Source organism: Rousettus aegyptiacus, unplaced genomic scaffold (assembly GCF_014176215.1).
Source record: "Rousettus aegyptiacus isolate mRouAeg1 unplaced genomic scaffold, mRouAeg1.p scaffold_m13_p_7, whole genome shotgun sequence".
Classification (NCBI taxonomy): Eukaryota; Metazoa; Chordata; class Mammalia; order Chiroptera; family Pteropodidae; genus Rousettus; species Rousettus aegyptiacus.
This window is the reverse complement of record NW_023416310.1, coordinates 45,737,264-45,762,812: the sequence shown is the minus strand read 5'-3', so window position 1 is coordinate 45,762,812 and position 25,549 is coordinate 45,737,264. Positions and strand designations below refer to the sequence as shown.

Sequence of the window (25,549 nt, the reverse complement as noted above, 5' to 3'; positions counted from 1 at the left end):
AGGGTGGGGTCTAAGATTCTGCATTTCCTACAAGCTCTAAGATGGTGCTGATGCTGCTGGCCTGGGGATCTTACTCTGAGTAGTGTTGAGTGGTGAGGCTGCAGATTTGTATACCCAATGGCCTCCTTGCCATTTCCACATGGATATCTTATAGGCATCTCAGACCAAAGCTAACACAACCCTATCAGAGTTCTTGACTTCTTTCCTCAAACCCACTTTCTTCTGCAGTACCTCATCCTCCCAGTTGCTCATGCCCCAAGTCTTAGAATTGTTTGTGTCCCCAAAAATTTATATGTTGAAACCTTATCCCCATTGTGACAGTATTTGGTGGTGGAGTCTTTGGGAGGTGATTAGGTCCAGAAATGGGATTGATGTCTTTATACAAGAGATCTCAGAGCTGTTCCTTGCCTCTTCTACCATGTGAGGACATAGTGAGAAGATGGCCATCTATGAATCAGGAAGGGGACTTCAGCAGATGCTGAATCCGTCAGCTCTCATCTCCCTGGAGACATCCAGCCTCCAGAACTGTGAGAAATACATTTCTGTTGTTTATAAGCCACCCAGCCTATGTTTTTTTTTTTTTTTATTATAGCAGCCTGAGCTGACTAAGATAACAGTATACATTTGTATTTATATGCATTTAAGGTCTAATTAGCACAACAACCCTGTAAGAGAGATGGTATTATTGATCTAATTTTTTGGATGAGAGAAGTGGACACATAATAGGCAATAAATAAATCTTTATGGATTGAATAAATTGACAAACTTTACAACTAATAACAATATAACCCTATATAGACTTGCAGTTTATATCTTTAAAAAATCCAATTCATCCTTTTGGTTTATTTTTCTCCTTTGTTGTAAGTACTGACCCAAAGCACTGACCCAAGGCAAAGGAGAATTAGGGAGACAGTATTTATTTTAAGGTTTCTTTGTCCTTGCTAAGCACAACTTACTTGTAAATGTCCATAGACAAATGTTCAAATGGTGTGCATATTATAGAACCTTTGGCTTCTTCAAACCACCTTTGAAAAGGGTTTTATGCATTCAAAGCATTAAAATTATTTATGTCTGATAATTACAATTTTGTGGCGTGTCTTATGAAAACATTGTGTTTAGTGTGTCCTTGAAAAAAGCAGGGATACTTTTATTTCTCATTACATCACTGCATTTTCTGTAACCTGTGAGATATATAGCGAGATAATGACATTAAGCTCCAAGATATATTCTTTTCCTAAGCTTTCTTTGCCTATGTCAATTTTGAGAGTATTGCGTTCTGTGTTGGCCATCACACTTACAAGATATGGTGAGAAGTGGCTGGGGTTCAGGGAAAAGCAACCTACACGGTCAGGTAGATGGAAGCTAGTTCATATGAAGACTTCTGAAGAGACTTGGTTTATTTAGATTGGAGAAGAACAGGTTAAACCACTACTTTGCTATGCTGTTTATTTTAAAGGAAATCTTTAATAACATTGTTTATAAAATAAAGACATCTTTTATAATGTGAAAGTTTACTTATTTTTATAAGTGTTTCTCTCAAGGGTGGGAAAGGGAGATGTACATTCATTATTATCTTTATAAATCCCATTACAGCCTTCTCTTAAGAATCAGTCATCTTTTTAGAACTTTTTATATGCCAAGGCAAACACTACACTAAACATAATACTGCATTTCTTTCTCTAGCTCTGTTCAAAGAAATATCCTAGAGTGTAAGATTTTTAAAAAATATATAAATGAACTCAAAAAAGCTCGAAAGGAGCCCTAAGCATTAGCCAGGGCCTTTCTGTCTTTATGTTTCTTAGTAACATGTGTCAGATGTCACATAAGTAAAACATTCCCACTGGAATCCTGGCATGTTCAAGTGGAAGGGACCGTAGAGAAACTTCCAGTCCAGCCCCTGTGTTACAGAGATCAGGCCGATGAAGCCAAGAGAAGACAAAGCACTGACCCAAGGCAGGGCACATAATTACTGGCGAATTCGGGGTTCCTGAAAAGCTGTTCTTCAGGGTTTTGCTTTCTAAATGTCAACTTCTTTACTTTTTTTAACATCAGAGTTTTCAAGATGCCATTTAATTTCAAAGAAAAGAGACAGGAGAAATATAAGTTCCTTATAAGAATCTCAAATATGGCAGAAAGGATGATGGATGGGGCTGAAGCAGGCTCTCTAGATGGCCACGCCTCCATATTGAGCCTTAATTTTCATCAGTGCATAGAGGGAAAAAAATTACAATTTAAACTTTGTTGCAATGTAACAAAGTATTTTCGTTTTTAGGGTCGTCTTAATGAAGTACTACAAATGAGTAGTTTAAAACAACAGAAGTTGATTCTCTCACAATTCTGGAGGCTGGATGTCTGAAATCAAGGTGTTCACAGGGCCATGCTCCCTCTGAAGGCTCTATGGAAGTATCCTTCCTTGGCTTTTCCTGCCTTCTGGTGGTTGCCAGCAATTCTTGGTGTTTCTTGGCTTGCAGCTGCATAACTCCAGTCTCTGCCTCCATTATCACATGGTCTTCTCCTCTGTGTCTGTCTGTCCTTTGTGCCTCTGTATGTCCAAGTCTCCCTCTTTTTATAAGGACCGCTACCATCAGATTCAAGGCCCATCTTAATCCACTGTGACTTCATCTTAACTTTCCGCGAAGACCCTACTTCTAAGTAAGGTCACATTCACAGGTTCCAGTTGTAGATGACCTTTTGGGAGACACTGTTCAACGCAGTATGCAAAGTTGCAATGATTTTATGTTTTGATTTTGCTAAGAATTTATACTTGTACATCTTGCGTCTAGGAAAGAGAGAGACAGAGAGAGATAGACAGAGAGAAAGAGAAACAGAGACAGAGAAAGAGAGATAGAGACAGACAGAGACAGAGAGACCAAGAGACCAAGAGAGAGAGAGAAAGAGAGAGAGAGAGACAGAGACAGAGACAGAGACAGACAGAGAGAGATAGAGCATGAGAGAGAGCCTGCTTCCTAAAGTTTATCCTGTTGTTGGGCGTATTGTACCTTGGACAAAATTGAGGTTCTGTTGGAAGGAAGATGGGAAGGTGAGTATTCCCTAGGCAGCTGACGGTGACTGCCGTGCACATAATTTCACATGGTGTTAGTGACCAGGAGATCACCCTTGTTAAAAATTTGTCCCCATTGTTCTTTATAAGACAATGCTTCCTACAGAAGTCCAGGTTTTTAGCATCAGCCTCCAAGTTTAATCCTGCCAAACATTTTAGCTCAGTACAACTCAAGTAGTATGAGTGCCCGTACTTGTATGGCACCATGCTACACTTAAGTGCCTTTTAAATTATTTAATGGTTTGATGTGTGTTTGTACTCCTAAGCTAATTGCATTTTCTTTAATGTGCTTTAAGTGAATTTGGAGCTTCCCTCTTTGCATATGCTTAAATACATAGCTGCCATGTTTAAAGTAATACACTTGGAATGCATTATAGAATCATCTTTTGGCCAACATTTGAAGCAATAAGCAGGCAGAGGTTCCCACCTTCTCAGAGATAACTGATGCTGCCTTACGGCTCAGGAGACCTTGTCAGTGGCGGGGGTCTTCAATGATCCCTTCTTTGGTCACATCCTAATCACCAGGAGAGTCAAAGCACATGCCTTCATTCTTCAATAGGACCTGCAGTGAGGAGTCTTTTATAGGAGAAGGAACGAAAAAGGTCTTTTCTTCATTTGGTTCTCTTCCTTTTTCTGTGCGTGTTCAGGGAGGCACACAGGCCAGGGGAAAGGAGGCTGTTTCATACAGTGTAACCTGGCTTAGCCTGACAGTAGACTTAGCCTGACAGTAAAGCAGCAGACAGTAATATGAAAGATAAAGAGACAGGCATCTACCACAGATTCCAAAAATGGTTTCTTTTTGATCTCTGCTTGACCGTGTGACATTTCTAATTCTACCTGGAGGCAGGTGAACAGGAGGAAAGGACCCACATGATAAGGCCATCAGGTCATCAAACCTGAGAACAGGAATGTTCTTCTCAAGTGAGAGCCTGCTGGCTTGGGGGAAAACCATCATGGAGATTGCCATTCTTCAATCTCTACTACAAATATAAACTCTTTCCTTCTTTTCTGGGTGAAGGTAATCAACCTGGGATGTCAAAACACCTTTTTTCCTCTTAGTAAAAATGGTGAAAAAATTTTTTTTAACCATTAAAATTATATGTCCTTATAAGTTTCTAAGAAAGCACAGGTCACACTGGCCTCATATCCATAGGCAGCAGCCAAAAGGAGCAATTGTCCTGGTACAATTTTGGTAGTTGACTTACTGTACAAAAAAGAAAAAAAGAGAAGAATTTGAAGTTGTAATCCCCCTGAGCGCAAAGGAAAAGATCTGTTTATCATTGAGTAATGTTTTAGAAAGGTCAGTCTGAAAATTGTAAGTGGTTCCTGAGCTACTGACCCATAAAGAGATACTACTGTTCATGGAAAATGTGTGTAGAAAGCATGAGGAAAGGGGTAATGTAGAGAAGACAGGAGGAGTTTCTCCTGCCCGAGTGGCTGTGCTGTGACATGATGGGAGAGCCCACGGCATGGTGGGAGAGCCCATGGCATGATGGGAGAGTGCTTGCCATAGAACTGTGGATTGCGATCTCAAGACCTGGCTTCCTTTTTTGAATCCACCATTTGACTCTTAGTTCCTGGAGACTGTTTGAAAAATCTTTGTTGTCTGCAAGCACTTAGTCCAGTGCCTCATTTGGTCTTCAAAAGCTGATGTGAGTAGAGACATTAGGAAAGCAATAATGTTCAAGTAGAACCATCCGAAACCATTTATCTCATCAAAAACATTTGGCTCAAATGCTAATCTAGCAGCCCCAGGCAGTGCTCATTGGAGGGAAGCCCAGCCAGGGAGTAGTTATTGTCTTGCTGGTGAGTGTGGACAAGACCTGGAACTAACTTTAGGATCCCAGAGGCCAAGAGGGCTCAGTGAATACCTAGAGGTACACAGATAACAAACTACCAAAAAACACTTGGCCACAAGTATTTTGACTCCCAGGCCATCGATTTCGCATCTCACCCCATTCTGGGAGGTGGCAGAGTCAGACTGCCTGAATTAGAATCCCGATTGTCCTCACTTACTAGCAATGTGACCATGGACACATCTCTTTGCCCCTCGCTCAGTTTCCTCATCTTGGTGGTACCTACCTCATTAAGGTTATTGTGAGGATAAAAAGAATTAGTGCGTGGAGTGAGTGCCTGGCCCCATGGATTCTTCCATAAGTCCTAGCAGCTCTGTTACTACTGATGCTTTTCATATTTGCATCTTCTTTAAGGCCCCAGAATGAGAAGGAAGCCGAGTAGTATGCTAGGTACTGAAATTGACAAGAATCTTCAGGGAGACTCACCATGATAAATAATTTCACTACCCACTGATGGGCTTGGAAGACAAGTCCCTTAATTCAGCTTGAAGGATCAGAGAAAACTTCACAAAGGAGTTGGCATTTGAGCTAGGCCTTACAGAGCAACTTGGGACAGTCCTGCTTGATTTGGTTTTCCTTGGAAAAATCCTTTTAAGCACAAATGCTTTTTAAAAAAATTTATTGGGTGCTATTTGATAAGTGATAACCACAGTTGCAGGCTCACTAGCTTGTTACTATTCCAGTTCTGTCAAGGGGATATTTATTATTTACAACTTTTTGCCACCATTTACATAACCTGCAGGTTTTAAAAATAAATTTGTTGCTCTGTGAATTTAGATTAGAATAGTCCTTGTCTTGGCAATCATCTACATGGAGAGATATTTATGTAATTTATACAGTTAATCTATTTCTCTAACTGTCAGCTACAGGGGCTGGGCTCAATTTATCTCCTCTCTGCAGGGTCTTCTGTCGTCCTTGGATACTCACCTCACATATGTCCCTGAGAATATGCAACCGATTAATCATAAAAATGATGACATTCCTTGGAGTAATTGGACATTATAGGAGAGCATCTGCTCTGCTTTCTCCAGAGGAAGGGGCAGGCAATCTTCCAGTCAGCACAGAAAGCTGCTCTCCCTGGGGGAATGTGCTCTGCAGCAGACGTCTGGCTCAGGATGGGGATCTGGCCTCCAGCACATGACATTTCCCTGCTTTGTGCTGGGATGGTAGAAACCCACATTAACCTCAGAGATGTGGCTGTGCTGCAGGAGGAGACCAGCCCCCTTTTGTCTAAGTACCATTTACATATACCTAAGGCCTCTCTGCAGCCTAAACTTGCTGTGTCTCTGGTTCTGTAGTTTGTGGGATTATGTGGGAAAAGGGTGTGGCATAACAAAACAAAACAAAACAAAACAAAAAAACAAAACACCAAATTATAGCAAGGATAGGGTAGGGGCATCTTCATAATTCACCTTGAAATCTTAGGTTCAGTTTCCTTAACTGATCCAAAGCTTGAAAGAAGAGAACCAAGGGCACATTCAGATCACCACCAAGTCCTGTTTCATGTTTGTTTGTCTCCTGAACATCTCCAAACCCATATACTTTTCTCCATCTCTTTCACGCTCTGAGTTTAAGACTCATGACCTCCATTTAGATATCTACAGCAGCCTCTAACTGGTCTGCCCATTCCTACTTGTGTCCCACCCCTCTGCTCTGTTCATACTATACCCACTGTGGGCTTTCAGGATGCAAATTGGACATAATTTAAAACCGATCATTGCTTCCTGTTATTCTTAGAAAAAAGGTAAAACTCTACTCAAATCTCATAGCACTTGCTCCCTCGCCCACTCAGCTTCAGCCACTGGACTTCCTGCTCCTTACACTCACCAAGTGCTTTCCAGCCTCAGGGCCTTTGCGCTAGCTGTTCCTCTGCCTGAACTGTCATTTATAATTCAACCTAAGCATCATCTCTTTAGAGGGAATTCTCTCCCATCCACATATATAGTATACATACATAATATACAAACATATACATCTATACACACATATATGATTTTTATGAACTGTTTGAGAGTAAAGTACAGACATAATGCTGTCCAGCTGTCCATTTATTCCTAAATATTTCAGTGTGCGTTTCCTAAAAACAAAGACATTTTCTTACATGACCAAATACAATGATCAAAGCCAGGCAATTAACATCGGTACAATCCCATTATCTCATCTGCTTTATTCAAATTCGGCCAGTTGTTCCACTAATATTCTCTATAGCAAGATAAAATATTTTTTTCTTGTTCAGTAGTCCATCCAGGATCATGTCTCTTTGAATTCCTTCAGGCTGGAACAAATGTTTCTCAATCTTTCTTTATTTTGTATAACTTTGACATTTTTTAAGGGTCCAATTATTTGCTACATGTTCTTCGATTTGGATTTCTCTGATGTATTCTCACTATTTGGTTCAGATTATGCATTCTTGGCAGGAGTACTGGAGAGGTGATGCTGTGTTCATCTCCATGCATCCTATCAGGTGGAGCACATCGACTTGATTTGGTTAAGGAGATGTCTGCCAGCCTTATCTACTGCAGTTACTATTTATCTCTTATAATTACTAAGTGTCTTGCAGGGATATACTCTGAGGCTGTGTAAACATCCTGTTTCTCATTCTAGTTTTACCCACTAGTTTTAGCATCCAATAATGTCTCTTACTTGAAAAAGTTATTACTATATAGGATGCCAAATGAATACATCAATCTCTTTTTTTATTTGTTTGTGTAGAGTCTATTTTTGTATTTTTTTCAATATTTATTTTGTAAAATACACATAACATGCCATCTTACTATTCTTTACAATACAGTGATGCCCTCTTTTAATTCTATTCATAGCTGTTATCACTCCAAGTTTTAAAAAGTATGTTGTTTATTATCTATCTAGGATGTAAATCCCATGACAACAGTATCCTTACCTGCTCTATCTCCCTTGGTGCTTGGAGCAATATCCGACACATAGAAGGCACTTAGTAAATATTTATTTAATGAATGAGTAAGCAGGTGAATGGATGAATATGACCCAGCACCACTGGCTGCCATGTGTCACCCCCACTGGCCTTTCTAAGCTCCTTAGCTCTGCTCTGGCCTCACTAGCCTTCCTTTGATGCCTCGCGCTTGCCTTGTTCTGGCGCACCACAGGGCCTTTGTACATGCTAGCGCCCGGGGCCTGGAATACTTTCTCTTTCCTGCTTCATTGTTGACTCCTATCCTTCCCTACAACGTCAGCTCAAATGTCACTTCCTCAGGAAAGCTGTCTCTGACCTTTACCAGGAGGCCAAATTCCCCAAATACAGGGATACTTTGTTTTATTGTTCTTTGCTTTATAGCACTTCACAGATGTTACACTTTTGCAAATTGAAGATGTGGCTTTCCAACAGCAAAAAGATTACAACTCACTTTATTGTGACACTCACTTTATTGCAGTAGTCTGCAACCAAACCTGCGATGCGTACGAGGTACGCCTGTATAGGTATTCCTGACACAGTTGTGTCCTTCATCACAGCTATCACAGGTGCAGGTAAGTAGTTTCTGTGATTATGGGTCAATGCCTGTTTCCTGCACCAAACTGTAACTTCATGCTTACTGGGGTGTTGCTGGATTTTGCTCACCATTCTACCTTCTACATAGAGTTTGCTGAATGCTCTTTTCCTCAGTTGAACCACTGGCAACATCTAACGACAGCGTTCATTTATTTTTTCCAAGCATTCAGTTTGGATGGAGGTGATTGAATGAATAACTCAGCAATTTAAATCTTCAATATTTGGTAGAAAATTCTCCTCAGTGTGCTTTTAATATTATAAAATATTCAACATCGCTATTAAAATTTTCTTTAGACTTTACTTCTGTCAGATATTTACTCAGAGTTTTGAAATAGTCAAACGCATTTTGTTTGGAATGCAAAGTCTAAATGCTTTCATTTTCAATGCTAAATGATTTAAAAGTTGGTATTATTGTGACCATAAATTACCAAATTAAGTTCATTTTTATTTATTAAAAATATCAATACAGTATAAAAGCTAGGTACTCCTATTATGTTTCAGAGGTTCTCAGCTCTCACTCTGCCCCAACCTCTATTTTTCTTATCAGAAAAATATACTCAGAATAATTTTTTGCTTCATTTGAAATAGTTATACCAGCACCTTGCCCTGGAACAGCCAATAAAGTTTGTAATGAAAAACAAATATTCTGAAATTCATTCCCCAAAGTATTAGTAATTCTGAGAAGGGAGTATTTAAAGACAATGTCTTAATTTACTTGGCAAATTAAAACCTTAGTTTGAAAGGCATTGCCCTCTTTCTAAAAGCTTGTTCTTGTCTTTGCCGTGCACAGGGATGACTTTAAAGAAGCTATGGCCATGGCTTCTGGGAGGCCTCTCCTCCTGGGTTTTTTTTTTTTTTTTTTTTTTAACCAGGTTAATTTAAAATCAAGATTGACAAATCTTTCAGAATTTTACAAGCTTATTTGTAAATCAAAATTTGAGATTTTACACAGTGATCGAGAAGAAAAACCTATAGCAGTGATTTATCCTTGTTTCTGGTACATGTCTGTTGAGTCTGGGAGCGCAGGGGGGACCTGTCCTGTGTCCTCCTGACTCAGAGACAGGCTGAATGAGTTGTCACCATTTGGAAATTGCTAGTGGCTGCAGCGGGAGGATGGGTTCTAAAATGCTTTACCCCAGATGAACCCCTGTTCATATTTCACTGATCACTAAAAGACGCACAGCAATGCCGAACTGGAAGAGGGTCGGAAATTATCATCCTCTTCAATACCTGAAAGTAGAGAGGTAACAGATCCTGGTGAACAATGGCATCCGTCATACTTGTGAGCCTGCCTCCCACAGGAGCTGCCCTCTTTGTTAATAGGTTTGCCCTCACTAAATGCTGTACTTTCTCCTTTATTCTCCCAAAGCACCACTAACACAAGGCTCTTCTGCATGTCAGACTTTTAATCAAAGGATTAGGCATACAGAAGTATTTATAGTATAGAGCTGGAAACACCTTTTCACTTCAATGTCAGATGTCCTGGATTCTCAAACTATATTGGCCGTTCTCTATTACAGGGGATTTCGCGCTGACTGGTTCTTTGGCCTCTGTTCTTTGCTGTGTTCTAGCCTCAGTGCCCCTGCCTGTCTTGCATATCCTGCCTGTCCTAAATTGCTATTGGTGTACTGCTTCTGATTTTTTGTTACGTCCTCTGCAAGGCAACCTATCCCTTTGTTTCATCATCTTCTTCCACACCAAGGTTGGTGAGCGTTGGCAAGGAAAAGGAAAACTCTCGTTTCATTTACTTTACTCACAATGCTTCTGATACGAAATGTGTGGATTATTTCCCTCACCTATCAATTCTCTAACACCAGCTAGGCAACCTATAATTCAACTCAATTCTGACACTACCTACCTAGAATTAGCATCAGATCCTGCAAGTTCAGGGCTCAGTCCCACAAGACTGCCCCCTCCTCAGATACCAGTTGCAAGTCTGGGCTTCCCATACTTCTGACTGAATAGCCATAAATTGGGGGTTCCTACAATAATTTGCTAGAACAGCTCACAGAACTCAAAGAATCGCTTACATTCACTGATTTATTATATAATAAGGACATGATTTTAAAAAATACAAATGAACAGCCAGATGAAAATACAATAGAGTGAGGTCCATAGGAGTCTCAGGCACAGGAGCTTCTGTCCCTGTGGAGTTGGGGTGTGCCACCCTCCGGCATCAATCTAGAAGCTCTCCAAACCCTGTACATTCGGGAATTCTATAGAGGCTTCATCACTCAGGCACGATCAATTACTGACTCAATCTCCAGCTGCTCTCTCCTCCCTGGAGGATGGGGGTGGGGCTCAAAGTTCCAAGCTTCTAATCATGGCTTGTTCTTTCTGAAGTCCCGCCCCAATCCAGGATCCCAGGCGTTACCTCACTAGAACAAAGGATGTTCCTATAACCCAGGAAACTTCAAGGCATTTAGGAACTCTGTGTAAGATGCTCCTATCACCCTTATTCACTCAGGCAATTACAAGGCTTTTAGGAGCGCTGCATCAGGAGCCTGGGTTGAAGACCAACTATTAGAACAAAAGACGCTCCTAGCGCCCTCCTTACTCAGGAGTTGACAAGGGTATTAGGAGCTCTGTGTCAGGAACTGGGGGCAGAGACGAGGATATATATTTATTATTTCATTATTTCCCACAACCATCTTGTTGCAACCATTTCTTATTTGTGTCTTCAACTCTCTGGCTGCAGCCTAGTATTGGAATCCATGTCTGTTCCTGAACATGCTGCATGCATGACTGGCACTGCAATCCTGGTACAGATGTAGCAGGAGAGATGCTCACAGGGGCAGTGTGTGTGTCAAATGGCTCTGGCCATCCAAGGAGCAGCTTCCACATCATGGTGGCAAGGCCGCTAAATTTTCTGGAGGTATAGAGCCTGAGCCAAGAGAAAGGCCGTGGGGGAAGAATAAGGCCTCAACTCCCTGCTGATGAGCTGTCTCTCCTCCAAGTGACAAAGATAAGTGCCTGCATTAATCACTACTGGTGCCTCTCCTTTCAATCTTATAGGTCTTGTGACAAGTAAATATTTACTATTGTTCTGGCTCTAGTCTAATTGTCATTCTTTATTTCTGGAGCTCCTATGAGTTATGATCTGATTTTGCATATGAATCGACATCAGTTTTTAGTGAAAAGTTGGGGGAGGGTAAGTTACAAATTGCTGGTCAGACTCTATCTTAAACTGGAATTTCTTATAATATTAACAATTATTTAAAAACTTGTGGTCATCTCTTACTGGATTTTTTTTTTCATTCGTAAATAAATCTCCCAAGTAATGTTTAAATTTTTTAAAAAATTAGCAAGCTACAGAAACTACTGGACTTTGTGCACTGTACTGTGGACTTTGGAATCAATCGAACCCAAGTCCAGTTCAGCTCTGCCATTTATTGACTGTGTGTTCCTGAGCAAGTTACTTAAGTGCTCTGTGCCTCAGTTTCCTTTTATGAAAAATGGAGATAATAATTTCTACTCTTAAGAGTAGTAGTGAAGATCAGAGGCAATCTGTGGTGTGTTTGCCAGACTTGCTCCCTTTTGGACACATGAATGTGAGAAGCTGAGTCACAATCTGACGAATTCTTAGGGAAATAGAATCAGAACAGGGGAACTTGGATGAATTAAATGTTTCAAAACAGCATCAAGTCTTAAGTATCCTTTTTATGATAAGTGTGGTCTCCCTCCCTCCTGAATTACGCTTTAATGAGCATCCTGAGTGGACTAATGATTCTGCCTCCCTCCAAGCTAATATTAAGTATCCATTCAGCTTTTCTTTTTTTTTCTTTCTTTTTTTTTTTAACCCAGGAGTGGGGAGAAATAGATTCTCTTCATGTCCAAAATAAGGAAACCATTAAAAAGATTTTTTGAATTAGGTAGCTTCTTGAAAGGCATATGAAAAGTTCTAGAAGTTATAAATAAGCTAAATAACTGATATCAATTCATAGCATTATATCATGCCTTATTTGGTTTAGAAATTTCAACTCAATGTGATGGCAGACCAGGGGACTGTCTTGAAACCTAGAAGAGCATTTTGCAAAAATACTTAAAAATTGTAGGTCAGCACAGTCAAGGAGCTGTTATAAATTTTCTGTCTACTCAGTGGGAGCAGAGCCAGTTTAAATTCCATCATAAAGTATGGATACCTGAGTTAACTCATGCTGTTTCTATGAAAACCTGGTTAACTAATACTATTTCTACCTAAACTTGACTTAACTTGTGCCAATGGTATATTAATGTTGCTTGATGACGAGTGCTCCAGACATCTGCCCAGATGGCCCACCTTTTAATCCAGCTCTAATTCAACTACTGCCCCGGTGACACTCTCCTTCATGCCTTCATACCAGTCCAACTCTCCTTCCTCCTGACAGTCTTTAAGTGATGGGACAAAAGTCATTATCATCTGATTGTTCTCAGCCTTTCTTCTCCCTTGGAAGTTGAAGAAGACTGGTTGTTGTGTACACCAGGGGTCTCCAACCCCAGGGCCATGGACAGGGTACCCTGTTACCGTTAGGAATTGGGCCACACAGCAGGAAGTGAGTGGCGGGCAAGCAAACGAAGCTTCACCTGTATTTGCAGCTGCTCCCCAGCTAGCATCACCACCTCAGCTCCACCTCAGATCATCAGGCATTAGGTTCTGATAGGAACACCAGTCCCTGGAGCCAAAAAGGTTGGGCACTGCTGGTGTGCACGGCTCCTTCCCGTGCCATGTCGTACCCTCCTGAGGCGGAAAGGACTAGGACACGACTGCCTACTTAGGCCTGTGCTTCTGGCTTCCAGGATGAAAAGGGGGAGGGAGGCGTGGATAGAGGCAGGGCTTGGGAGGAGAGGTGAGGGAAAGGAAGGACAACTTGAATGAACTTTTAAATTTGCATAGTAAAGTTGAGGCTGTAGGGAAAGAGTGAGGGGAAGGGAGAGAAGAGGGTAGTGGGAATAAGGCAGAGCTGCCGGTGGCAGAGAAGGAGTTTTGGGGGTGGGGAGGTTGTGGCTTGAGGAAAAAGGCACGTGGCAGCTGTGTGCGAGTGCAGTGGATCAAAAAGGAAAAGGAAGATTTTAAAAAGCACTTCTGGGGACTCCTTATTCTTTATGGTGTCTAAGAAATTTGAGATATTTTAAGCTTTGTGTCACATAAATCATGTCCACGGGACTGTGACATCCTCCAGGATTGACCAGTGTGTGATGAAGTTTTGTCATGCTATTACACTGTTGGATTAAAGTCTAGTCCTACTGGCCAATGGGGTCATCTTCTCTTTCCGTGAATCATTATGTAAATCTCTTAGGGTTCCATTCAGAGGGCACATTCCCCCATTTCTCTGTTCAGCTGTCTCACCATAGCTTTCCTGTGCTGATAAGAATCAATGCTATCATCATTATCATTAATAATAATAAGACCATTGCAATAATTGGGACAGCTGGGTAAAGCACCACTAGAAGTGAAAATGCAACTAATACTCCTTGAACTCTAGAGATAAAATCTTTAAATTCTTCCTCATGATGACGTCAAAATTGCGAGTACTTTTTGGAGGTGATTTCACAGTGTCTAGAATAAGAATTCATTTGTTCGTGAAAACTTGGCAGACCCTCCTCAGTGCTGGTATGTGCAAGCTGTTCTTCCAGAGTTGCGGTGGATAGAGAGATAGATGAGTCCACAGTGGAGCCTGTGGGGTTCTTGGCTTCAAAGGACAGATGAGACAGGTACCTGAATGGGAAAAATGCGAGGTCGAGGGTGCTCACCTCAAAAAGGGGACTGACACGTCGTGGGCTCAGAGTTCACAGGATCAAGCACATGCGTCGTTTATTGCACAAGACCGTCCTTGACAGGCATCACCTTAGGGCCCCTTTAATTGATTCCCCACACTTGGTTATCACAGAGCGTATCCCTGAAGATGCTGTCCTCCTCTCCCCTCTCCTGCCAGCAGCCAGTTCACTCCTGTCTTTCCCTCTCTCTTTTCCATCTCAGACTCCCTGCTCCTTGGTGGTAGCAATATTGAGGTTATCTTGTCTTGTCCTCCCAAGACTTGTCCTACCCTTGACTCTCCAAATGCCCCCATCAACCCGGGAGCATTTTACCCAGGCTCTCTACCCCAAAAGGCTCCCCTGAGCCTGACTCCTGGCCTCTGGTAGAGTACCATTGGTGTATGCCAGTGGGCTGACTCTCCTGTTTGGAGAAACGTGGGGGTGGATGTTTTGGAGGAGAAAGTTCTGGGCTGGCATTGGGTGCTCAATTCTATTTCCCTAAGCCATTCCCAGTAACACGGGTCAATCACTTGGCACTTGTCCCAGGCCTTTGCCAATTGTCCTCTCCCTCTCTGTGTGGATAAATTACTTTCTCTCCATGGATCTGTTTTGTGGCCTGTGTACTTGCCCACTGGTTGGTTTGGGCTGCCGGTGGAGCCCCTGCTCCGCTGGCCAATGCTAGCGATTTTGTGACAGTGTCCTCAGTGTCCCTGCTGGGGAGGAGACTTCAGGCCCCATCAGTGAAGTGGGCAGGAGGCACTGCCGAGACCAGGCCCAGACGTCTAATTCTAGAGCTAAGAACAGACTGGTTTCCTTGACAACAGAAACGAAGTCTGCTCATCTGTTCCTGAGGGTGGGCTTTGTGTCTGTGGAAAGCACTGGGACTTGGGGACAAGAAAGGCAATCCTTTCTTTATCAGTGCAGCAACCCATTTCTGAAAACTCGCCAACTCCTATGTATTATTAACAATATTAAGAATTTCCCAGGTGGCACAATGGCATCAGTTATGTAATCTGCACATTGGGAAGCCAGCTGTAGAATCTTTCTTTCCTTTCCACTAGCACTGCCTCTGATCCTTGCTGTGTTTTACCAGACCTGCAGCACCTTTATAAGATGTCAGTCAAATACTTACTCACCCCTAACACTCTTAAAAGCTAAATGAAAAGCATTTCTTCCTTCTTCAGCTAGCAGTGATTTGTGTGGCCAGGCTGCCGGGAAGAAATAAAAATCGTCACTTGACAAGCTGATATTGGCTCAAACTTGCACTTGTCAGATGGCATCCTCAGAAAAGGCTTTGGGAGCCAAACCCTCATTCTCGATACGAACCAGAAGACTCAAGGCGAAAAGCTGGTCTATTTGCTTTGCCCACCGATCCTGATTTCAATGCTGCGTGTCTTGGTAGTGGCTTGTTGTTTAATTCATGCACCGCCCTTTCCTTCCTATGCATTATTAAAGCCTCCTTTAAAAGCAGCCTACGGATCAGATGGGATCACAGGGGAGAAGACGTGCCAGCAGTGATTTCACATCTCCTGCAAGAAGCAACATCTGCTGCAGGAAAAACTTAGGGAAAGGATTCTGCAAAATTGTAGCCTATGGCAGATCTAAAAAGATGGCCCTTGGAAAAGCAGCTAATTTGTTCAAATGTGTCTTATTTTATGTGTGTCTATGTCATTGCATGGTATTCTTGAATGCTGGGTAATGTAGATGGGAAAATGTCCGCAGGATTTATGTGCCAAGAGTGACTGTGATGAGTTGGGAATTAATTAGCAGGGGAGTAAGATTCAGACAGATGTATGAATAACAGATGGAGGCCAGAACCCGGCACCTTTTCAGTGACTTTCCTCTTGTGAAAATCGTCACACTGTGGCTCAAATTTAGCTCTTGTGTGGCCTCCTCCCCCAGTAACCAGGGCAAGAGCTGTGGCCTTCCAAAGCCCTCCATGAGTTCTTCTGTTTCTCTCTTTCTCCAAAAGAAAGATATTGACTCCCCCAGGAACACAGTGGGCTCCCTTAGAGGGGGCTTCCTAGGCTGAGTCCTTTGTTTAGAGGGACCCTTCCTGCTCCCAGGACCTTGCCACTCTGACTCTGGCTGAGGCTGGATACTTCTCTCCATCCCCACCTCCCACATCCCAGAGCCATCTTAGGATGGCTGGGGAGAGGGCTGGCCCAGGAGCTACTTTTCCATCTAAGCCCTTGCCCCACATGGACCAGGCAGAGACACCACTGAAGCTGTTAAAATCACAGACTGACAGCCAAAGAGCACCTCAGAACTGGAAGAAACCTCAGAGGCTGCCTGGTTCCGCCCTTTATTTTACAGATGGGGAAACAGGAGCCCAGAAAAGTTAAGTGGCTTGCTGTTGATTACAGAGCAAGTTAGTTGGAGATCCAGGACCAGCTCTCTGGTCTCTGGAGTCTGTCCAGTACTCTTTCCCCATGACATACCCCTGGAATGTCCCTTTAGGGCCCTGGTTTCTTGGCATGGTGTGCGATTCAAGTGTATATTCAGGGATCGGGAATGCTTTCTGTTTTATACATGTAGGATCTTGATTGGACCAGATGCTCTTGGCATTCACATGTTTCTCAGTTGAGCAGAAATTAATTGAGGGCATACTGTGAGCCTAGCAATGAGCAAATGAGATGCTTCTATGTGGATCCGAATTTTTGTAGATGGGCTCTAGGTGGAAGTGTCACAGGCTAAGTCCGGTGCTGTTTTTGATTGGTTGACAAAATGGTTTTGCAAACTGTAAAGATCCATAGTCCTCATACTACATATAAAAATATGTGCTTCTTCTTGGTTTGGTTACAGAGTCATGGCTAGGTTCTCCCCTGCTGCCTGAACCCAATTTTATGAACCCAATGAGAGGGGGAGGGAAGTTTGAAAATATAACCATAAACATCACTTTGTTTGGGTCCAACAGAATATCAGCAGTTTCATCTTGTCTGTGGCACCTCAAAAATGAAGGGTGGAAATATTCCCAAAGAATTCTCCTTCAGTGCCTTCTGGGGCAGAGCCTGCTGCCTGTCGAAGGACGGGTTCCGTTAGGGGAAACTTGAAGTTGGTTGGTGCAGTGTCCACTTCCCATTATGGAAGATGTCCGGATGCCTGGTGTGACATATGGGCTGGCCACTTAGCAGATGCTGCCTAATGAAGTTAGTAACCCAGGGGACCAGCAGAAAGCCAGCAGAGCTCATCGTACGTCTCTGTGCGGTCTGCAGAAGGGTTTTCCTTTCCCCTATAACTCCAGCAAGAGATTGTGGATGTTATGGCCTTCAGAAACGACGCAGTTAGAAGGGCCTTGCAGTGTCATCTCATTGCACCGTGGGCTGTACCCTCTCCTTCAATTCTTACCGATCGCTGCCTATTTTTTAGGTACTATTCTAGGTGCTGGGGATATAGCGATGGGCAAAATCAGACAAGACTCTTCCCTCTTAGAACTTCCAGTTTAGTTTGTTGTTATTTTTACAATTTTGAGGAAGAAGGTTTCACACAACAAGCTTCTCCCTAATCACACACAGTCTTCCCCTGCCTCCGTGTCAGCCTTTTGTTCGCATCTCCTCCTTTCCTCACAAGGAAGCAACCTGAGGCTCTAGGGGTGTGCACGGTGGGAGCCTGTCCATCATCGTTGTCCTAGGCAGAACACTGGGTAAGCAAACGTTTCCTCCTTTGTCCCTCTTTGGTGCCCCATCAACCTCCAAGGGTCCGGGGTTCCCTGTCGCAATAAAGTAAGGCAGCGTACATCCTCGCAGTGTGCCTCCCTCAGTGCTCCGTGTTCTCTTCTGTTCCCCGCCCTCTCAGCCCCTGATGTCTGCAAATCTCCAGGAAGAATGCTGTCTCGTTAAGTCACACTGTTGTAGGCAGGACCAACAGATATGTGATCGACTCTCCCAGGAGTGCTGGTCTTTAAAAGAGGAGACATATTAGCCAAATGAACCGCTAAACGATCAAACTTGGGGTGAGGATGTTTAGGGGGCCTGGTGAGATATGGGGCAGAAGAGCCCCAGCCCCTACTCTGCACCTGTGGTTTAATTGGCCTTGCCTTTCGAGGTCACTCATACTGGGGTTATTTTGCCCTAATGACTGGCTTTTTCTTACAAGTGCTGCATGTGCGTATATGTGTGCAAATATGTCTGTGTCTTCTAATTAGGTCTGTTTAACTTAACGTGTATCTATGTAACTAATCTTGGCCTATCGGTCCTTTTGAAGAATATCGGCGTTAAAAGTGTCTGAGGTGGTGCTATGCTCACCTGTCCCCATCATCCAATCCCAAGGGAGTCACACCTGACTTCTCTCCCCACTCCATGCTCACAGGGTAGAAGTGATGAGCTACTTCACATATATTAACCCAGGTCTGCAATTTGGGCAAGAAATAGGATTTGTTTTCCTGACACTCTTTCACCAGTTATAAATGGTAACAATGGCCTGTGGGACTCTTGAGAAATTATGAAGTATTAATTAGCAGAAGCACTGTGTATTTAAAATATATGGCATATTAAAATAATGATTAAATTAAACTTACTTTGCAGAGTAGAGAAATCATCTGGTCCAAAAATCTGAGGAGTTGAGTTTTGCTGCATACATTAAGAAAAATGTCTAAATGCTTCTAGAAATGGTAATTTTATGTCACTTTTTTTCCTTAGATGTGGAAACTGAGGCACAGAAGCAGGTGGTGACCTGGCTGTGGTCGTAGGCTGAGCAACTCTAACTGACATACCTCCCTCTCCTACAGAGAAGGTTTGGATCACTCTGCATGTCTAGGGGGTGTGTTTAGACTGTGAAAGGAATGTGTTTCTATGACTGTAGTTCCTCCTCAGAAGTTGCGTATTTCAAACTCGTTGATCCCAATGACTTGCAATTCTTTTGGCTTAAAAGTGCAAAGCAAGCATTCCGGCCATTTTCTGCAGAGATGAGGAGGAGAGAGCCAGGAATATCAGTCCAGTCACTGACAACTACGTGTCGGTGTGTCTTTCTTTGAACAAATTACACCCTTTTGGTCTCCGTTTTCTCATAGGTTTAATGTAGGGTGAAGGGTGAGGTGTGCTGTGTGTCAGTCAGGGTCTAACACAGAAAATAGGACTCCTTCGAGTATCTCAATACAGGGCATTTAATGCAGGACATTTGCACAGGTCATGGAGGAGCTGAAATAGACAGGGCATGGAGAGGCAGGCTAGAGATTAGCACTAGTGGGAAGTCACTTCCCCTTGGAGGCTGGAGGCAGAAAGGGAGGAGGTGGTGTCATCTCAGCCAGGGACTAGGGTCACTGTGAAGCTAGAGTGTGGTGGGCCTACTCCAGCAGGAAGCCAGTGACATGGAGTCTGCAGGGGTCAGCAGGGAAGGTGAGGAATGGTTAGGCCAGGAATATCCCAGGCCGGGTTACCATTAAAGTGCCTTATAACCCTGACATTCAATGACACCTGAAAGTTCAATGTGTCCTTGAGGGTTTGCCAATGGGAAAACCAGGCCAGGAAAGCTGGAGTGGTCTTTAATGAGACTCCCGCACTCTTACTATCAGAAATAAACACTATCCATGCACGTCGACCTTTTTCTGTACTGGGCTTGCCACTGTGGGGTAAGACCAGGCAAGCATGTAGGGATGGTGTTGGTGGGCAAGGGGAGGGGGAGAAGGCACCAGAGTTGGGAGGATGAGAAAGAGGAGACAGAAGAAGGTTCGTACTGGCAGGTGGAGGGCTGAACTCAAATGTAAAGAGGTCAGAGGGCTTCACCCATGACCGGGGTGGTTACTGTCTGTGGAAAAGGAAGCTTCTCATCATAAAACAATTCACAACAGGGCGGTGTCCGCAGAAGGCTTTTCTAGAATATTTAATGAATTTTCACACAAAGCACCTCTTTTATAGAGTGTCTTCAATCAATACCTATCAGACTGGATTGGTGTGAGATCCCCTCACCTAAGGTGCCTCCTCCTGAAGGAGGGGAAGTGGCATTAGCAGTCTCAACTCTGCCCCAGTGCAGGGCCGGCTCTTCACACAGGCAGGCACTGCAGCCTCAGTGGAATTTGAGGTGCTAATGGGCACTCCTTCTCTGGGCTTCAGGCTCTTTAACTGTAAAGTGAGGGCATTGGGTGTGCTTTCAGGGCCTTTCCGACTGCCACACAGGGGTCTGCCCCAGACCCTGGCAGACAGGTGCCGGAAATGGCCCTTTATGTCATGCCAGGAAACGAGCATGTGAGGCATAGTTAGGACACTTACACGGCCACGTCCCATGGGGTCCAGGCTAAGTGAAGGCCTATGGCCTCAAGGACAAACTTAAGTAACCAGAAGCTTTTTGTAATAATTCGAGGTCTTGCATTCCTTGGCTGTGAAATGGGCGGTATGTAGACATAGCAATATTTCCGGTAAATCTGTTTTCTCTGCCACCTGTAGCCCTCATGCTCACATAACTGCTCCTCTCTCAACACAAGGCCTAAAAAACTCACCAGCTTCTTTGAAGCTCCCATCCTCTCTTGTTTTTTTCTCAGTCTTCCTTCCTTGTCACTTCTGCATTCTGAAGCCCCAAAGTGACAGTGCAATGCGGCAGGATCTCCTTGGATTTCAGGGAGGGGAGAGGCCTGTGGGGGAGGGAAAAAGCCGGGAACACTCATGCATTAATCATTTTTGTCCTGACTCATATACAGAGATGAGTAACAGCAGAAAAAGGTGCCAGTTTGGTGACAAATGAAAGGCACTGGAACAGAGAAGAAGGAGAGAGTTAGATGCTGGAGTCTGGAAGGACCTTGACTGGGGGACGAGGAGAGGTCTGGTTTGAGCCAGGCCGCAGGGGCAGGGACATGTGTGGAGCTGAGGGCTGGCATGGGGTGGAGAGGTGATCTCTTCTGTCTGTCTGGGGTGGATATTTCATGTAGAGGAAGAGTGGGAGATAATGCCTCAGTGCCGGCTTGAGAAGCTTGAAAGCCAAGATGACTTTATCCTGCTGTCCAGAAAGAAATGGCACAGTGCCCCTCCCCGCCCCCAAGACCATGGCAGACGTTGGAAATCAATCCCATGTTCTTTCTGACTGCAGAGGAGGCCCCAAGCCATGCCAAGCCAGCATCACCCATTCATTGATACATGATATAAAGCCTTGTGACTGTCTTTGCTACAGGCAATGAGAAGTTGTGGTGGTCGTGTAGCCTTTTAACCATGTGTGTGCATTGGATTGGAGGAGAGGCCCTGGAGGAAAATGAATGTAGTGAGAATTCAGGCCAAGGGACATCTGTACTTTCTTCTGCCCATTCCTATATTGGACTTGGTGGGCCGGCTTTTTTTTTTTTTTTTTTTGTTAACCTAGACTCTTTGAGTGGGTTAAGCCACCCCACTCTCAACCTCATACTGGGGCATTTATGCCAGTGGCTTCTCCTCTCTTGTCTACCAATCTGAGCATATCAATACCTAGTCACAAAGAGCCCATTAGAGGTACATTCTCATCTCCTTTTTGGACCAAATGTTTTTCACTCCATAAAAACTTTGAGGCAAACATACTGATTTATGAGTCTCCGTCAAATTCATTACAATTAGGAAACTAAGATTCTGTTACCAAAGTTTCCATTCTCCTAGGAATTGTTCTGGGCCCTCTGTAAGCCAGGGATGAGGTTTTTTTGTTGTTGTTGTTTTGTTTTCTCTGAAAGGATGAGACTTTCTTGGTTGACCCTGTTAGAGAGTGATGAACTGGAGCAGTCAGAAGTCATTAGCGTTGCCCCAGCGAGCTGCTGTTCAATTCATCGACTGAGTCCAGGGAGACACGCCACCAGAGGTCGATGGCTTGCATTCACTCTTTATCCTGCAGCTGAAAGCTGGGCTCCTCCACTGTCACAGTGGCCCGATATGGTGGCTGACTGGATCTGCAACTGCCGAACCTTTGTTCCAGGCGTCTTCTTTGTCAACATGGTGCTGCTGATGACGATAAGCTCTTAAACTCTTGCTATTCCAAGAGTGATCTGTGGACCAGCAGCATCAGCATCACTCAGGAGTTTTTGAGAAATGCACATTCACACACCTCACCCTAGACCTGCTGAACTAGAGCCTACAAGTTAGCAAGGTTCTCAGGCAATTCCTATGCTTATCAAGGCTACAGAAGCCTTAGATAGTTCTGGAGGCCGGGAATCTGAAGTCAAGGTGTTGGCAGGGCTATGCTACCTTCAGAGGCTCTAGGGGAGGATCCTTCTCTGCCTCTTCCTTCTTCTGGTGACTCTGGAATTTCCTTGACTTGTGGCAGCATCTTTCCAGTCTCTGTACCATTGGCACATGGCCATCTCCTCTGTGTTTATAAGGACACTTATAAGGACACTTGTGATGAGATTCAGGGCCCACCTGGGTAATCTGGGATGATTTCACCTTGAGATTCTTCATTTAATTACAGCAGTCAAGACCCATTTTCCAAATTCTCAGGTTTGGGGTGTTAGGGTATGGACATGGACATACTTTTTTGAGGGGTCACCATTCAACCCACTACAGACCCCCTTGGAACAGTCCCAGGCAGCATGCTTCTGAGTCACTTGCCAGTGCACGCTCTCCTCAGGGGGTCCAGCTTGGTGTTCTGATTTACCCAGGCTGCTGAAAACTGCCAAATAATACCAGCGTTATCAATGCTTCTTCTATGACAGACATTGTCCTATGTGTTTTACACAGATGAATCCACTTGCTTATAACGACCCCTTGGAGTTGCTACTCCCACTTTACAGATGAGAAAACAGCTATGTGCTGGTTCAGTGACTCACCTAAGATCTCACAGCTAGTAAAGGTGAACCTGAGGTATAAACCAGGCAGTCTGCACCAGAATCTGTGCTCCTCACCTTATATAACAATGTTTCTGAAATTATGGAGGAGAAGATGCCACCTGGGTCCTTCGTCCTGCTTCCCAGGGAGCTGGGCACAAGGAAGGCCAAGATAGAGCATAGGCAGCTGTCTTGCCCTCACCCCAGGGTGCAGGGAGGTTGGAGGAGCCCCCACCTGAAACCTTCTTGACACTGTATAGGCACACACTTCCATGAGACAGCTTGTCATGGCTAAACACCTTGTGCTGGTTTTATTATCAAAGAAAGTCTTTTATTATCAAAGAAAGTCTGTAGGTGGATGTGGTATGGCTTCATGTACTTTCAGTCTGCATCACGACTTGGGCTCACACATTCCGTTTGTTTACCAACCAGTATGTAAAACTTCCTTTAATTTGCTTTAAATGCCCTTGTTTTGAATGGCGAGAAGCGGGATCTCCCCTCGGATTCACTCTCTTTATATCCTTCATGATTTTGGTTTGCATTCATTTGCCATCTTCTTTTTTCACAGACTGAAAATATCATTCCTTTCTCTCCAGTTCCAAGCTCAACTGCCAAGAAGCCCCTCCCAAGGCACAAGCACATCAGATGGCTGGGCACAGCCTTTTGTGCCTATAATAAATGGCCAGGTCACAGGGGTCAAGGAATTAGCTGGGGAAACCTGCAGCCCAGTTCAGGTATTTTCACTAGTGATGTAGCAACATTGTAACCAGCAGTAGAAGCTCCAGATTACCAGATCAGATGGAAAAATGGAACCTACCATTTAAAACTGCCTATCAGCCAAAAACATACCTGTGTCTTTAGAATAGAAATTCAGTAGCAAACAGAACCTGCCCAATTTTATTAAGCTCAGTTTTACAGATTCATCGACATTCTCTTGAGAACATTTCTTGAGGCAGTCAGCCCAGATGTATGTTTGCTGGCAAGATGGAATTCAGACTGTGATTTTAAAAATTCAACTGTTAAAATGTCAATAGACCACATGAAGAATGATTTAAAAGTAGCACCTAACATTTATGGAGCCCATATTATTTATTAGGTCTGTGTCTTCATACATTATCTCAAAATCTTCCAAGGAGGTACTGTCCCTCTCTGCATTGTACAAATGAAGAAACTAAGATCAAGAGAAATTAAGTAACTTGCCCAGGTCACAAAGCTAGCAAGATGCAGAGCTGGGATTTGATTCTGGGCCTTTAATGCTCTCTAGAGACTAGATTATTAACCACAATGCTATATGAGGGAGCCAACTCACTGGGCCCTTTAGGTAATGAAATAGCTCCTGTTGAGCCCTGCACGCCACAATAGTTCTTAATTTTCCCTTTGCTTGCCTCAACTCTCTCTACTCTCAACATTGAGAAAATGCAGGGCAGATCCAAATGGCAGATCTGGGATGGTTCTTGGTAGGAGGATATAAGGGATGGGAACTAGCAGTGGTTGAGAACATAGTGTATGCTAGTCTTTTTGGAGGAAACTTCTCTCCAAGGTGGTTTTCACTGACTCAGTGAATCAGAAATCCACAGAGTGAATCCATCTCCATTTTCATCTCATCTTATTTTAAGTTCTGGCTTTCTCATCCTGGTCTGCTCTTGCCTTACGACATTAGGCTCCTGTTTCACAAAGGAGGGAGATGCCTCCTGACAGAACGTGGATGTACACTGAGTGAAACCTCTTTGGGAACTAGGAAAGTTAGTCTGCCTTGCTTCATAAATTTCGGGATGCTATATCTGGCAAAGAAGCAGGACAGACAGCCAATGAAAGCTCATCTGCCGATAAACCCGAAGTAAGGGTGTTGAGGGACTCTCCCAAAGCCCCATGGTCTGTTTCTCCTATCTCAGCCCTTGGCTTCTCAACCCAGTGGATGACTCGCCACCCTCCTCATGTTGTGAAGGGCAGTCCCTAAGTTAGTGACACTAACTTCTAAATTGGGTTCCCATATTTCATTAACTCTAAGGCACACATTTTCTCCCACATGTCAACATCTCTGAAGTTGAAATATGTCCTCCAATTAATGATGACATAATTATAACTGGCAGTGGTTTTCTTTTTTTTAGTTATATTTAAAATAATGGTGTGTCAATTAATCGATGATGTCTTAGATATGAAGAACTACGATAATGCCAATATTTATCCTTACCCCTCAGCAGCAATTCAGTACCTGGGCTCGCAGCTCTCTGCCTTCACTTCTGAGTCCTGTATCAAAGGTCTTCCTTTGCTCACCTGTGTGACCAGCCTTGAAGTCATTTCTTCAAGCAGAAGATGTCCTGGAAGCAAGGCTGGCTGTGTTCCCACTATCTTATGGCCCTCAAATTGTTATCATGATCTTTATCTTTCATTTCCTTCCTTACTAAATCTTATCAAGAGTTTTATGAAATCTAAAGAAATTATGAAGCAGTGGGTCATGTTTTAATATTTGTGGGTCTACCTAAGTATTTATTTCCTTGAGTGTGATGTCAATAGACAAATCTCTAGAAATAAATTTGATGGACTTCAGTAAGTTTTCTATAAAAGAAGTACCCATTTTATCACCTGGATGTGGGATAAGGCTGGTTTCCTTGACAGTTGTCCTTTTATCTCTGATCTTAAGTAGACTGATTACTAAGGTAATTGTTATGGTC

The 25,549-nt window shown here is 43.4% G+C and overlaps 1 protein-coding gene across 6 annotated transcripts in view; it reads left to right on the top strand.

Moving 5' to 3' along the window:
• Positions 1 to 25,549, top strand: part of ADD2 (adducin 2) — an 89,483-nt gene that overhangs the window by 13,824 nt on the left and 50,110 nt on the right. For 5 of the 6 annotated variants that reach the window (XM_016155831.2, XM_016155860.2, XM_016155856.2 and 2 more), the window contains exon 2: positions 18,811 to 18,904. The exons of the other annotated variant lie outside the window; for it this stretch is intronic. The gene's annotated coding sequence lies outside the window, so the exon portion shown is untranslated. The remainder of the gene's footprint in view (positions 1 to 18,810; positions 18,905 to 25,549) is intronic. 6 annotated transcript variants of the gene reach the window in all.